Source organism: Leptonotus elevatus, chromosome 5, assembly GCF_054856555.1.
Source record: "Leptonotus elevatus isolate MCC_2025b chromosome 5, RoL_Lele_1.0, whole genome shotgun sequence".
NCBI classification, from domain to species: domain Eukaryota; kingdom Metazoa; phylum Chordata; class Actinopteri; order Syngnathiformes; family Syngnathidae; genus Leptonotus; species Leptonotus elevatus.
The window spans coordinates 8,791,038-8,804,457 of NC_141243.1; the positions used below are offsets into that span (position 1 = coordinate 8,791,038).

At 39.9% G+C, this 13,420-nt stretch overlaps 1 protein-coding gene across 3 annotated transcripts in view; it reads right to left on the minus strand.

Annotated features, from left to right (window-relative positions):
* arl15a (ADP-ribosylation factor-like 15a) overlaps positions 1-13,420 on the minus strand; it is a 95,406-nt gene that overhangs the window by 67,519 nt on the left and 14,467 nt on the right. The gene's annotated exons all lie outside the window — the stretch shown is intronic.

Here is a 13,420-nt window from a genome sequence, read left to right on the forward strand (position 1 = left end):
AGCTGGAACACACACCACACCACACCGCTCGCATACACACACCACACACAAAGAGCTACAGTGAAGTTAGAGCGCCCCCTGGCATTCGTATAGAGCACATTACACACTTAGGACACATGCAGTGCTGAAACTCACACAATTGGTTTGAAAAAAGGAAATGTTAGGTTTGAACTTAAGATGAAGGGAATTATGGATATTATTAGCAATGGGACCAGTGGCTGTCATCTTGGTGGAATTTTCTAAATCTGACACGACCCAACATGAACATGACCCATTGTTCTTCACATGGTCTTCTCATAAATAATGTTCCATTTGCACTGTGTAAGGGGAAGTCAAGACAAAAACTTTCTTTACAATATGTTCTATTCAGCCACTATAGTCTAAATTCAACATTATTTTTTACATTGCATTTGTAGAATATGAATTAAGCAGCAAAATGCAGCCATTTCTATACAATTCAGGAGGTGACCATTTTGCCACTTGCTGTCCACTGAAAAAGACATCACAAAAAGGACTCTGTTTGTAAACGTCACATGATCAAACCCAGAAAACAGGTGAGCCGCAACTAGTCGTTACCAAATTTCTCCTTTTTTTTTTCTCCATTTGTAAAGATCATTAACTCTTTGACTGCCAAGCATTTTCAGAAAAGAGAACATGTGGGTGCCAGCTGATTTAAGCATTTTGACTGATCTTTCAAGGTCCACAGAAAATGTTGTGTTTGGACTATGGAAACACAGGTACTACCAAATGAAAGATTGAACTCTCATCTTTCATCAGAAAAAAAAGTTTGTTTCTACCTTATTCCGTTTTTCAGTAATCAACAATAGAAAATAGGTTAGTTTCACCCAAATGCTGTTTTGGACCAAAATACGGAGAAATCAAGCTTTTGTGAAACGATATTATTTCATGCACTATAGTGAATTTGACAACTTTTTTTTTCCCATGAATGATGCCACAAACACCTAAACAGTGCTTTACTTCTGTAAAACACTACCACCAACAATGAAAAAGTGTTTTTTGATAGCAAAATATGTTTATTTACATTCAACAGTGTAACAATTTGACAAAACAATTTGGCAAACTATTTACAAATGTGTGCAACTGTGGTACTATTTACAATTGTGTGGATGCTTCAACTACACAGTTTTTCTTTTTGTGTGGTATATTGTGTAACTCTCCCCTGCGTGCAAGGGGACGCAGCAGGATTTGCACCACAGATTAGTTTCACTGCGATTGCCCCTTCACGTGCAGATACTGCAGAGTGTGTTTGGCCATGTTGCCATCAAGTCTACTCTCAGGATCATGATACGGTGACCTGGTGTTACGTCTGGCTTCCTCATGTCCTTCAGTTCCTATACCGGGTGGCAAGAGATGTTCTGATCCATCTTATCCACTCCATTCGTGGTGGCATCGTAGTCCAGAACAAGTGTCTTCTCCGTGATCAGACTGTACCCACTCCTCCGATGAATATGCATTGGACTCGGGGTACTCTTCATCGTCCGATTGAACGTCCGCCTGTGCAGAAGTGCTTGTTTTCCGGCGTTAGCATCGCTAGCCGGTGAGGCTTTACGACGTGATCGAAGCCGCCGCGTCAACGCTTCCAACTTCGGCGTCAATGCTTCCAACTTCGGTGTCAACCTCTGAGTCACCATCATCATCATCAATGTGCTCTTTAGCATTGGTCGATGCTTTTCGTCTATGAAAAAAATGCTCAAGCGTGAGCTGCTTGCAACCGGTCGCCATTTTCGCTTCCTCAGCCATTCTCCCCTCAACACTCTAGCTCCGCCTCACGTCTTCTACTGACTCCTACCAGATCTTGTCCAAAGAGAGTCATCGCTGCCATCTAGTGCCCAAAAATAGTCATTATACTAACTCGATCTGCTTGATACTTTCAGCACAGCTGGCCAAGGCTTTCCTCCACCCGTCCCCCCCCCCCCAAAAAAAAAACATAGTTAACGTCTTTTAACGTTTTTGGCGGCACTCATTTGGATTTTACTAAACGTTATTAAACGTTTTTGGCGGTCAAAGAGTTAAGTGACAAAATAACCCTGACATGCAAAGATACAGTGGTGCCTTAAGTTAAGACCATCACCACACTCGAAACTCAAAATACTTATATCTCAAATTATGTTTTCACATTGAAATAAATGGAAATGCCATTAATCCGTTCAACTCCCCCCCCTTCCCACTTACTAGCCATTTTCACAGAATCAATCCCCTTCACTCGCTGTTTTACTGGATTTTGACTGATTTTGCAAGGCCCACAGAATATTGTGTTGTATTGCTATAAAACCATAAAAGCTACAATATTAAAGTTTCTTCTTTCATCAGGAAAAAAGTTTTATTTCTATCTGTTTCCGTTTTGCAGCAATTAACATTAAAATATAGCTAACTTTCATCATTATTCACAAACCTATTTAGAATTCTGAGTAACTGACGTTTTTTTCAAGATGGCTGTTTAATTCCTATGCTCTGCTCCCACCTGCTGGCAGTTTGTGTAATAACTACAATTTCTTCAACCGTTCTTTGCAACTAGAGAGGCTGCATCAAAGCTTTCTGTATGTTCTAGCATTAATGGAAAAACATTATTATTATTTTTTAAACGTGTAAATACGTCTTTGGGACACTTAAAACATTTAAAATAGAACGTTTTTATACGTTTTTGGGAGCAAATTAGTTAAGGGAAAAAACTACTGTACTTTATAAAAACATAACAGCATAATGAAATAGAATATAACAATTTAAACAGTGCTCGTATCTCATGAAAACATCGGCAAGATGATGGCTCATATCTTGAAAAAAACCTCGGAAATCAGGTCACTTGTATCTCAAGGCCCACTGCATTGCCAAATGAAACAGCAATAAGGTAAATTCTATACTACACAAGTTAATATTTCCGGCTCAATCATGTATTGATGTCAAACGGGTGCCGAGTTTCCATAAAACGGCTTGTCGTTTGTCGGGACACAATTTTGGCAGACATCCAAAATCGACGGACTTAAAAAATGTGAACTGGACATCCCTCAATATCTTGCTTAAAAAAAAAAAAAGCCAGAGTGTCAAGAATACCACTCGACATTAACAGGTGCTGCATATGATGACAGAATGCTCGACATTACTATACTGTCTTTGGAGACTTCCATGTCTTTCCGCTGCCCTTTTCAGGAAGCGCCGTCCTTCTGCTCTGACGTGGTGGCTTGCGACCCGAGCATGGTTTAGGGGTGAGGGAGCAGATCAAAGGCAGAGGGGTCGCCTTGGAAAAACATTTGGGCTGAGAATGGACGACACGTCTGTCAGGAGGCCCTTCCCACCAGGCCCGAATGTCGGATAGCCAGCGACATACATACATACAGCCAACGCTCTGTCCACCATCAATAAAGCGTCTGTTGCAGAACCTTGTTCTTCTGAGACACCACCAGCCTAGCACCCCCTTAAACCCCCAAGCTGCACAACACCCTTCCCACCAGCCCAACCCTTCACCCCAAAAAACACTCAAGCTTCATCACAGAGGATTAACCGGAAACCTTGACACAAGCCATTGTTACGGAGGCAGAAGGGGGCTTGTGTGCTTTTGCCACCCTGTGTGGGTCTTCTTTTTTTGCCTCCACTTAAGATTGTGAGACCGGGGTACTCTCAGCCCTCTCACTAACCTCCCTGAAGCACACACATACACACTCACAACCGCAACTATCCAACTACAGAACGCTATGAAAGTTGTTCTGAAGCAAAGACATTGGTGCATGAAAAGAAAGTGAAATGGAAGCGACGCATATCGAGGCGGAGGCAAAAGTGCTGAGGATGAGTATAGTGTGTGCATGTGTGTGTGCGTGTGTGTGTGTGTTAGGGGGTGGAGGGTGCTGTAAATCTTGATGTCACTGACAGGAAGACTGTTGCAGGCCATTACCATAAATCTGACAAACACTAATTTGATGGGAGGCTGTATCTGTCTGCTAAAGGACCAGTCTAGACGCTCCTATTGAGGGGTCCTACAGCGTAGCCCTGTTTGTTTCCAACACCATCTGGATGTGGCAGTAAGTGTCTGCTGTTATGGTTCACATAAACACAGCAACACGCACACAAACACAAGTGTAAAAAGTGCATCATACCAATAGGCGCTGCAAAGGCTTTGACATGTATTTTACTTTAACAATACTGTGAATTTTGTGTAATTTGGTGACAGTCTAATCAAAGTATCAATCCAGGCAAACGATATGACAACAGGTTAACTACCTGTATACATACATGTACACAAAACCTGCATAAAAAAAAATTCTGAACAATTATGCCCTTGCCTTCAAGTGACTACTGCTACTGTAAAATTTATGAATTGGACATAATGAAGGAACTTTAAAAAAAAAAAATTGATATAGCGCAATTAAAAAGTATTTGGCCTCTTCTCAAACTCCACATTTTCTTTTCTTTTTTTAACATAGTTGAACTTGACTGCTTTTTCAATTTAATCTCAAGTTTCTCTAAGAAATACATATGTTAAATGGACATTCTGCCATCTAAATACATGAATTTCATACAGATATTATTGTAAAGGCTATATATACACACAATATTTAATTATATTAATTATAATAAATAGTAAAGTGTTAACATTAAAAGCAGCGCGTCTTTAAAAGGCGGAGCCTAGCCTGGTGAGTGACGTGGGAGTCAGTGAATCAGAGTGTCAAGTTGGCTGCTGTGCGCTCAGGTTAGCAGCTAGCTATTTAAAAAAAAAAAAAGTTCAGCAATACCTATAGATGCCACAAAATGGTGGCAAATGACGGTTGAGCGACTGAAGATTTGTTACGGTCGACTATATTATGATGAAAGTCAAGTCACATCAATAATATTTTTTCAGCACAAATGTAGGTGAATCATACAATCGGGAATGCTTCATTAAAATGTGTAGAGGGCGCTAATGCGCCATTTAATGGAAATTGCACAAGAATTCGCTACAATATTTATGTTCATGACAGGTCTGCACTTATATTGCGCTTTATCTCCACAATATGCTGTCTAAAGCGCTTTACAAAAACCTCACTGCCAGGCCCACTGGTAGCAAATTGGGAGTCAGTGTCTTGCCCAAGGACACCTCAACAGCAGTCAATCCAAGCCAGAATTTGAACTGGCGACGTTTAGGTCACTTGACAACCCGCTCTACCAACTGAGCCACAGCCACCCAATGCTAAACACACCCCACCTACATGCTAGATCCACACAAATCAGACCACGAAATGGCTGGTGTCTGGAATAATTCCCAACGGGTCATCATAGGGTTCCCATGCTGCAACAAGAGGCGCTACTCACCAGCTAACATGCTTCCTCTTGGCTGGTGGACAGTCTCCATGGTGTCACCTCCTCGCTTGGAAAATTTAAATAACAACACTGTGCTGTTTTGTTAATTGGGGCATTCACGGAAGCTGCACTTTTGGGTTGTAGGAATAGCTAACTAGTTAACTGCATGCTATTTGGTATTAATGGGCCTCGTAATAATAACTAAGTATTTTACAATTGTGGCAAACTACCAAAGATAGTAAGGAATGGAAAGGAAAGGATGGAAAGGAAGGTGCTCAAGAGTAGGAGACTATAGTGCCATTTTTTTTTTTTTAGAAAAATAAATAAATAATGAAAACTCAGATAGTGAAAAACTGTTTAAGGCTTTAGCTACACAACTCAGTGTTGCATAGTTACCAGTCTTTTCCCATTTTTCAGCAATTATCTTCAAATATGTATCTATAATGTATTTAAAAACAAATCTCATAATTCACTTTCTACCAGTCTTTAAATGGTAGAAATTAATAGAGGAGCTGTAGCCTGCTTCCAACACCCACCCCGCCCGACACATTTATCTGTCTGGAGCCTACCTGGCAGGAACAGTGTGTTTCTGCAAAAGTACATTAGGACAGGAGGGGGGCGCGCATTAAGGGGCCCACCCAAGGACTGTTTTCATGCTGCCCCCCTTTTTTGTACAAGAAAGCAGGAGGCTGAGGTGGTGGCATGGCAGCTGCATTCAAAGACAGAAGACACCTTTGCTCTGTGGGACATCCGGAGGGGAGGTAAGGGGGGGGCACAGAATGGAGGGGAGCCACAGGGCACCATTATGGTATATAAATCTTGTAATTGGAAAGGGTGATTAGCTCGGCTGCATTAGCATATGGCGGCAAAAACTTTGGTTTCGTAGGCAAACTGTAGGGCAAAAAGATGTTTTTCCATACCCATATAGAGGATCAAAGCTTGAGGGGCCCCCTTTTGAACGCCCAGAAACCAGTGTGCAAGAACCGAGGGGGGTGCAGGGAGCCCCAACTCATAGACATTAAAAGGGTGGATGGGGTGGTTACTTGTCCCATTTACATCAGTTATAGCACATTTTCATATGGCATCTTGAGATGACAAACTAAATTTTGATAAAAACTCATCTTTGGGCCCCCATTCTCACTGAAACAAGTGTGGGAAAGTTTCCTGCTAGAGGACACTGTCATTAAATATGAAAGAGCCAGCCCCATCAACTATTTCTAGGCCCCTCTGAGACAAAAAAGACCTGATGGGGACCAAGTGAACAATAAATCTGTTTTTACACATAGAGAATAGCACTGAATGAGTAGGACCCACAATCTGGGAAAGCCTTTTCAATTACCGGGGCATTAAAAAAAAGTCCTTGTTGGATACGACACATGTTTGATTCTTCAAATAGAAGACACTAATCCGTATATCATATTGTATCGGAGAAGCATGGTTTGTCCACACCGACCAGTCTCTAATTGACACGATAAGTGAACAAAATGTAATATAACACAACTATCGCTACAAAACTATGGCACATTATTATAAACTTACAAGAACGAATACTACAGTTAAACTACTACTAATATAGAATGTATGTTTTCAAATGTATTTGTTATATCTTTGCAATCATCAATTAATATACAGTATTATCTAAGTTTTTTTTTTTTTTTTTTTTAAAGACACACAACTAAAACAATCAAATTAAAAACAGTAACTAACTGGGGCATATTTTGCAATTAACCGATTTCACCATTACCGTTTCCTATTGCTAAGCATGTTGACGTTCATGAAAGTGGACCAGAATGTCATTGGCTTGTCTTTCTGGAAAGACATCTTGCATGTGATTTGTACTACAGGCAAACTACACAAAAACACTATCAAATTATTCAAGTGTTTGAATAACATCTCTGTTAAAAGCTTGTTGGCCCAAAGCAAAAGCAGATATTGATACTGTGAGCAATTAGGGCAGATACAAACATAACTTTTCATAAGAGCCTATTTTGAGGCTTTAAGTGGGGATGATAGACATGTCTTAAAAGATCCCCCAGCGCAAAAGTAGTTTCCTCTCTTCACAACACACATCCATTGTACAATGGTGTGAGTTCATTTCTGGTGTTTTATTAACCAAAAATTAATGCTGCTCCCACGCTTGTCTTATATTCGATGCCCATTCCCCAACAGCAACAAACTACAGTACAAGGTAAAAATCCAACAGTAATCCCACGGGTTTTGTTTTTCATGTGACATACTTTATTCATGCGAAGTAGCTGGCCTATATGCACTCCATAAATGTGCAACTGCTATAGGGGGGGGTTAGCATGTTGTATAAATGATGTCTGGCCTTAAGTCTCAACTTGTTTGCCGTCTAAAGAAAAACATGATGTCAACTATGGGAAGTTGAGCAACATCAACGAAAACCTCAATGATGCAATACTCATTATTCTGCTCTATTATGACACTTGCATTGAAAGAGAAATTCCGAACACAGTGATTTATCCATCCCATTGAATATAACTAATGATGAGTATATCCTTTGATTTACACAGTCAATAAAAATATTGTCCAATATCAATCTTGAAAAGCAAGTATAGAAAGTGTGTATCACCATTAAGGCCTTTGATACGTCCCTACTTCACACACAAGTTGAAATTTTCCATTGAACTTCATATTCACTTTATTAGAATATGTTACGCAGTTAGAAATGTAGATTGGTCAAGCTCCCAGTATTTTTCAAAAAATTCACTGCAGGTAGATAATATACTATACTGTTACATACAAACTTTCTGACAGGGTGGACATTTTTGGCTAATGTTAGCATTTAATGAGCACATGGTAGACTTTCACTTAGGAACAAACTGGATGTGTACTGTTTAAGTGTGTTACGTTTTTTAATATATAAATTCACATTTTACAATGACTGAGTGGACACTACAGAAAAAAATATGTTGGAAGATTATAGTGTAAATATTTATTCTGCAACTATCCACGCTTTTAACCTCAATTGGAGCATGACAACATGCTGGTTGTTATGACACTGAAAACAATAGCGAGCTTCTCATTGGGGCAGATAGCCCATAATGACAGTGTGGACAGCAATTTCAGGAACACATGCAAAGTGTTTAATATGATTATTAAAACAGAATAAATGATCAACCTGACTCATTTTATCAAGTAACTTGTAGTCAATAATGAAATATTTTAGATTTATCATTGTACTGGTATGTATGAAAATGTTAGGCCACTTACAATAAGACCTCAGTTTCCTTATTTTCATGATAATAGCGATTCTGGTGAGACACTTTATAGTGATTCTGACAGAGTATACATCTACTCTGACTATGTTCAGATGCAAAAGCTGAAAACGTCCTAACGAGTAACAGAAGTCTGTCGAATGTGAATGATAACAATCATAATGGACGTGACAGTATGTGGGAAATGGGAGGTCGTTTCGCATGGAGCATGATTCTTTGTCAGAAACTAAGCAGACACATTGTTTTAACCTTTGCCGGAGGAGCCTGTGTCTCATTCCCAGGGGCTGGCTGTGTAGAAGGGTCAATGACTTCAATAGGCCTTCATTAAGCACAGTTAGTGTCAACAGTTAATTATGCAAATTAGGAGACCCAGTATGAGTCCATGGCCTCACCCTTTCATTGCCTCCTCACATAGACAAAATGCATGGGAGATGCATACCCACCATATCCCACATATGCGCTGTCCCGCCTTTCATACGTTATTTTTGCTCCTCACTCACTACTTGTCAAGAAGAATCCAAACTGTGTTATGGTGTCCATACATCAATGGAGGCCAACGAGGCCCCTGAGATCTCCAGTGGCTTTTCTTGCCATCAAAGAACCTCCGGAAGATTCTTGCTGGGTGAGGCTGAAAGCCCACCAAGTTCTCCTCATCAAGACCTGCCGTGTGGGAGGGCATGGGCGCCTCCTCCACAACAAAAATGAGGTCGAAAAAGTGCATCAAAACAGTCAATTAGGCAAATAAAATGCATGACAGGCAAATTCGGCCATTGTTTTGGAGTGATGGTAATGACAGGCCTTTTGCTCTTCTGCCTCTCCACACATGTGATGTCAATGGCCCCATGACTCTCTGCGGCCGGGCAGCCATCAGTAATTAATAATGGCACGCCTTGGGCCCCTCAGTTGGGTCTACTCCAAACCATGAATCCAATGTCACCTGATAGGCCCTTGTGACTGTATCTCTGCTGGATTGCATAGAACAGGCTGGAGTGTAGATCAGGTACATTGTTAGTCAACTATTAAGAGGGGTTCTCTCCATTTATTGTGTAGACAACTGCTATAGGGGCTAATTTAGGCAGCTCCCGCTCAGCCCTCCATCTGATTCAACCGGTTTACTTCTGAGTAATGGAGAAGAAGCATTGTATGTTTTACACACCACATTTAAAGTCGCCCTGGCCTGTTGTTGACTTTATTTTCCCAAACTCGCAAATAAAGTGCTCAGTTCTAACAAACAACACACTAAATGTACTTGCGTAACAGAAAATGAGTACCAGACAGACACGTTCCAGATGCGCACGTAAGAACAGACGATGGACGCAGAGCTCGACTGTGAGCACGCTGTGATATTTTCATGATGCGCTGCCCGTGTGACCTTGTAGGCAAAGTTATTCTGTGCCGTTGATGTGTTGGACATTTTTGGCACAGACGAATTCCATACCATATGTAATTTTCTGCAAAAAACAAATGAGACGACTACTCAAAAACTAAATTCAGTGTACCTGGCTGGTACGAGCAGTAGCATTGCGATTTTTGTAGGAATGACATTCTCTCGTGGTTATGGTGGCACCCAAAGACAGATTCCTGAACTTGTCTGTATTTTGTTTTTTATCGATGCGGATTCTCAAGTCTAGACTTTTGACATACCCACAGCGTGTAACCTGGGAAAGAGTGGGATGCTTGATTCACCGACATCCAAGGCTGCCCGGAAATCCTGGAGACACGCATGAAGGCCTTTTCACACTGCATTTATTTTCTTGTTATTCGCCATGTGGTAGCAGTAAATAAAAAATAACAAAAAAACCTACATCAAATAAAAGTCATTTTATTAGAATACTACGACTATGAGTGAATGCTTGTTTGTAGTTAACTCAAAAACGAGGGTGCTAGCTCAGCGGTCCACCACCTTTATGTACCATTGAGTCACATACACCAGTACGGAAGAGTCAATGTGGAGTAAACAGTTTTGAATAGGTTATGTCGTTGCAATGTACTGCAAAGTCGTTCGAACGTATTGGTAAAATGCAAGTCAAATGCTAAAAACATCACATTTTCCCCCATAATGCCACACGGTATTTTCCCATAATACCACAGGGTAATGCCACAATTGCACATGCACAAGTCAATCCCCTTTGGCATTTTAGGACAAGTTGGCCGAATTCAGCAAATATTGAGACACATTAACATAATAATGCTGTTAATAATGTCATCACTGTCATCACTCAGTCTAAATTCTCACAGCCAATTTGTATAATCTGCACAGAAAGGAAAACAAACAAGCCCAGAATGTAGACAGCTGCAGAACATGTCTGGCTCATCTTCAATAGGAACATCAAGCATGTTTTATCAACTATGACCACTATTGTTACATACGCCTACGCTGATTTCTGTTCTAACATGCACATGACACTTTCATTAAAGTAATAATTTCCGGTGATCAAAATTAGTGTGTATTAAAAACATGTGTCAACGTCACAGTTTGTACGTGTAGCGAACGTGTGAGAGAAGCCATCTTCGAGCAGTGACAGCCAAGGAAAACATTTGACTGCAAAAACAAAATCAACAACAACCATAATCCCTCAGTGTTTGACTTAATGGTCCTACTTGGATGTGCTTGCTCAAAGAGGTAACCAAGTTCCCTTGACTTTCTTTTATGTATACAGATATAAATAAGCAAAGAAGAGAAAGTAAACCAAAACAGCCAATTTTTACACAATAACAATTTAGTGTTTGTGGTTACTAGTAGAGTGCTGCATCGCTTGAACTGATGCTTTCTTTGTATTACGATGCCACCTACTGGATGTCCCAAAATCATTACCATGAAGTAGTTCACATCATGGTTGACATATATGATAAAACAGAATTGGAAGTTCCTAAGCATAATCCTTTGATATTATGACAATGTATGAAAATGTATCGATTAATCAATTAATTAAGTTAGATTTTTTTTTATTGGCCTGTCTCAAATTTGATTATCAATTAATTGTCCAGTTCTAGTTATGAACAATTATGAACATAACATTTGTATTTAAAAAAGAAACTGCGAAAACATTTACCATGAACGTCACAGGATCTTAACGTATTTTAATACTTCCATGTATCATTTGCACTCTATTTGAGAAAAAACATGAGACATGACACAAAGACTTCAGAGAAATAACAAAAAACACTAAAGCGGAACTGAGGTTGGACACCAGAAAAAAGAGCACATGTGTACACAGAGTTTAAAGCGCCAAGGCTGATGAACACGTGTGTCTGGAAGTAGTGAAACCACAGATAATTCTTTATGCGAATGAGCGAGCACAGAGGGAAACATTTATTGAGTCAAAAACACAGGAAAGAACAGAGGTCAACTGTGCCATGATCCATCACAGGCCAAACTGTGATGCGCACAGTTCAATTTTCCTGGTGCCGCCTCCCCAGACACAGCATCCAGATGACCCATTGAAGGATTTATTTATTTTTTAAGGCTACAATTGACATGTACCTGAACCCCTTCTCAGGAAAAAAATGACATAAATGTCCAGATGCTGGCCTTATAAAGAGATCAATTGTGCGATCAAAAGTAATAGACAATGACATACTGGGCAACTGAAAGCACATGATAGTGCTCCAATCTAGGGCTGAGCTATCAAATATTTCAAGACGAGTACTTTACCAATTATCTTATCGATTTAGCAACCTTTTGAAAATAGTTTGCAGTACTAACAACAATACCAATATCAATAAAAATGTGCATGTGAGGTGCCGATATTATTTGTTGTCCACTTGGAGTCAACCATGCTCTCGTTCTACACTGTAGTATCTTTGACTTTGAACATATGTGGCTTTAAAAGGCGGGCCCTGGCCTGGTAAATTGTAAAAGCGGGGATTTTATCGACACTTTTGACCCGAGCTATGTGCTTCCAAAATGAAAATATAATGCTGAGGTTACCTCACCTCGCCTTGGGGTCACTTTTACAAATCTAATTGGATTTGATTATTTTATTTTTTTGCCATATTGCTACATCCCACTACAAAGCCTCTTGAAGAGCACATTTGGAACATAAGCGCTTTCCTACTCTGACTCAAATGTCGCCCAGACGCTGGGCGAGCAGTGTGAAATGTAGAAGGGCATTTATCTGATATCACTGAAAAGACTCACAGGCAGCACTAACTGTTTGGATCTTTCCTAACTCAAAGTGGAGGATATCAAAATATTTGGGCATACAAATGGAGCCAGAGTTGGGTAAAAAATAATAATAATAAAAATAAATAATAAAAAATAAAAAAACATTTTAAGTGGCCTCTAAAGTGAGAACAAGTAAATGGAGTCCAGGCAAACAAGTGCTTATAATAAATGCTTGAAATGTTTCAACATGTCCTGGCCGCTGTTCACAGAAACTATTTGTTTTAAGAGGTACAAAGGGCTGTGCACAATTAAAGCAGATTGTAATTTCACTGAAAATGTGTGCCTCTTTGATCTGCTGGTTGACACACACATGTCTCAAAATACCACAAAAACACTGCACTTATAATATGCCGTTAACTGGCCACACGTTTGTCATAACTCCATTTAGGATCATGGTTGTTTTTAATGCTCATACAAACAAACCTCAGTCGTAAGTATCTGCTCAGGCAAGATATAAAGCAATAAAATAATGCAACACTATATAAGATGATGGCTAGTGCTGAGGTAGCGGGTAACAAATAGTCATCACTGTCTTTTCTTGGACGTTCACTTGTCTGATTTGAGACCTGATCAGCAACTCTTTGGCTCTACCCATAGGACGCAAGAAGGAATTTCACCATGTACTTTCAAACTGATTTTTTTGAAATTTACAGAAAATTGACTTTTTAATTGCTTGCAATAGTTGGGTCTCTGGGCTGCGTGACAACCCAAGTGTGAAATTAAAATA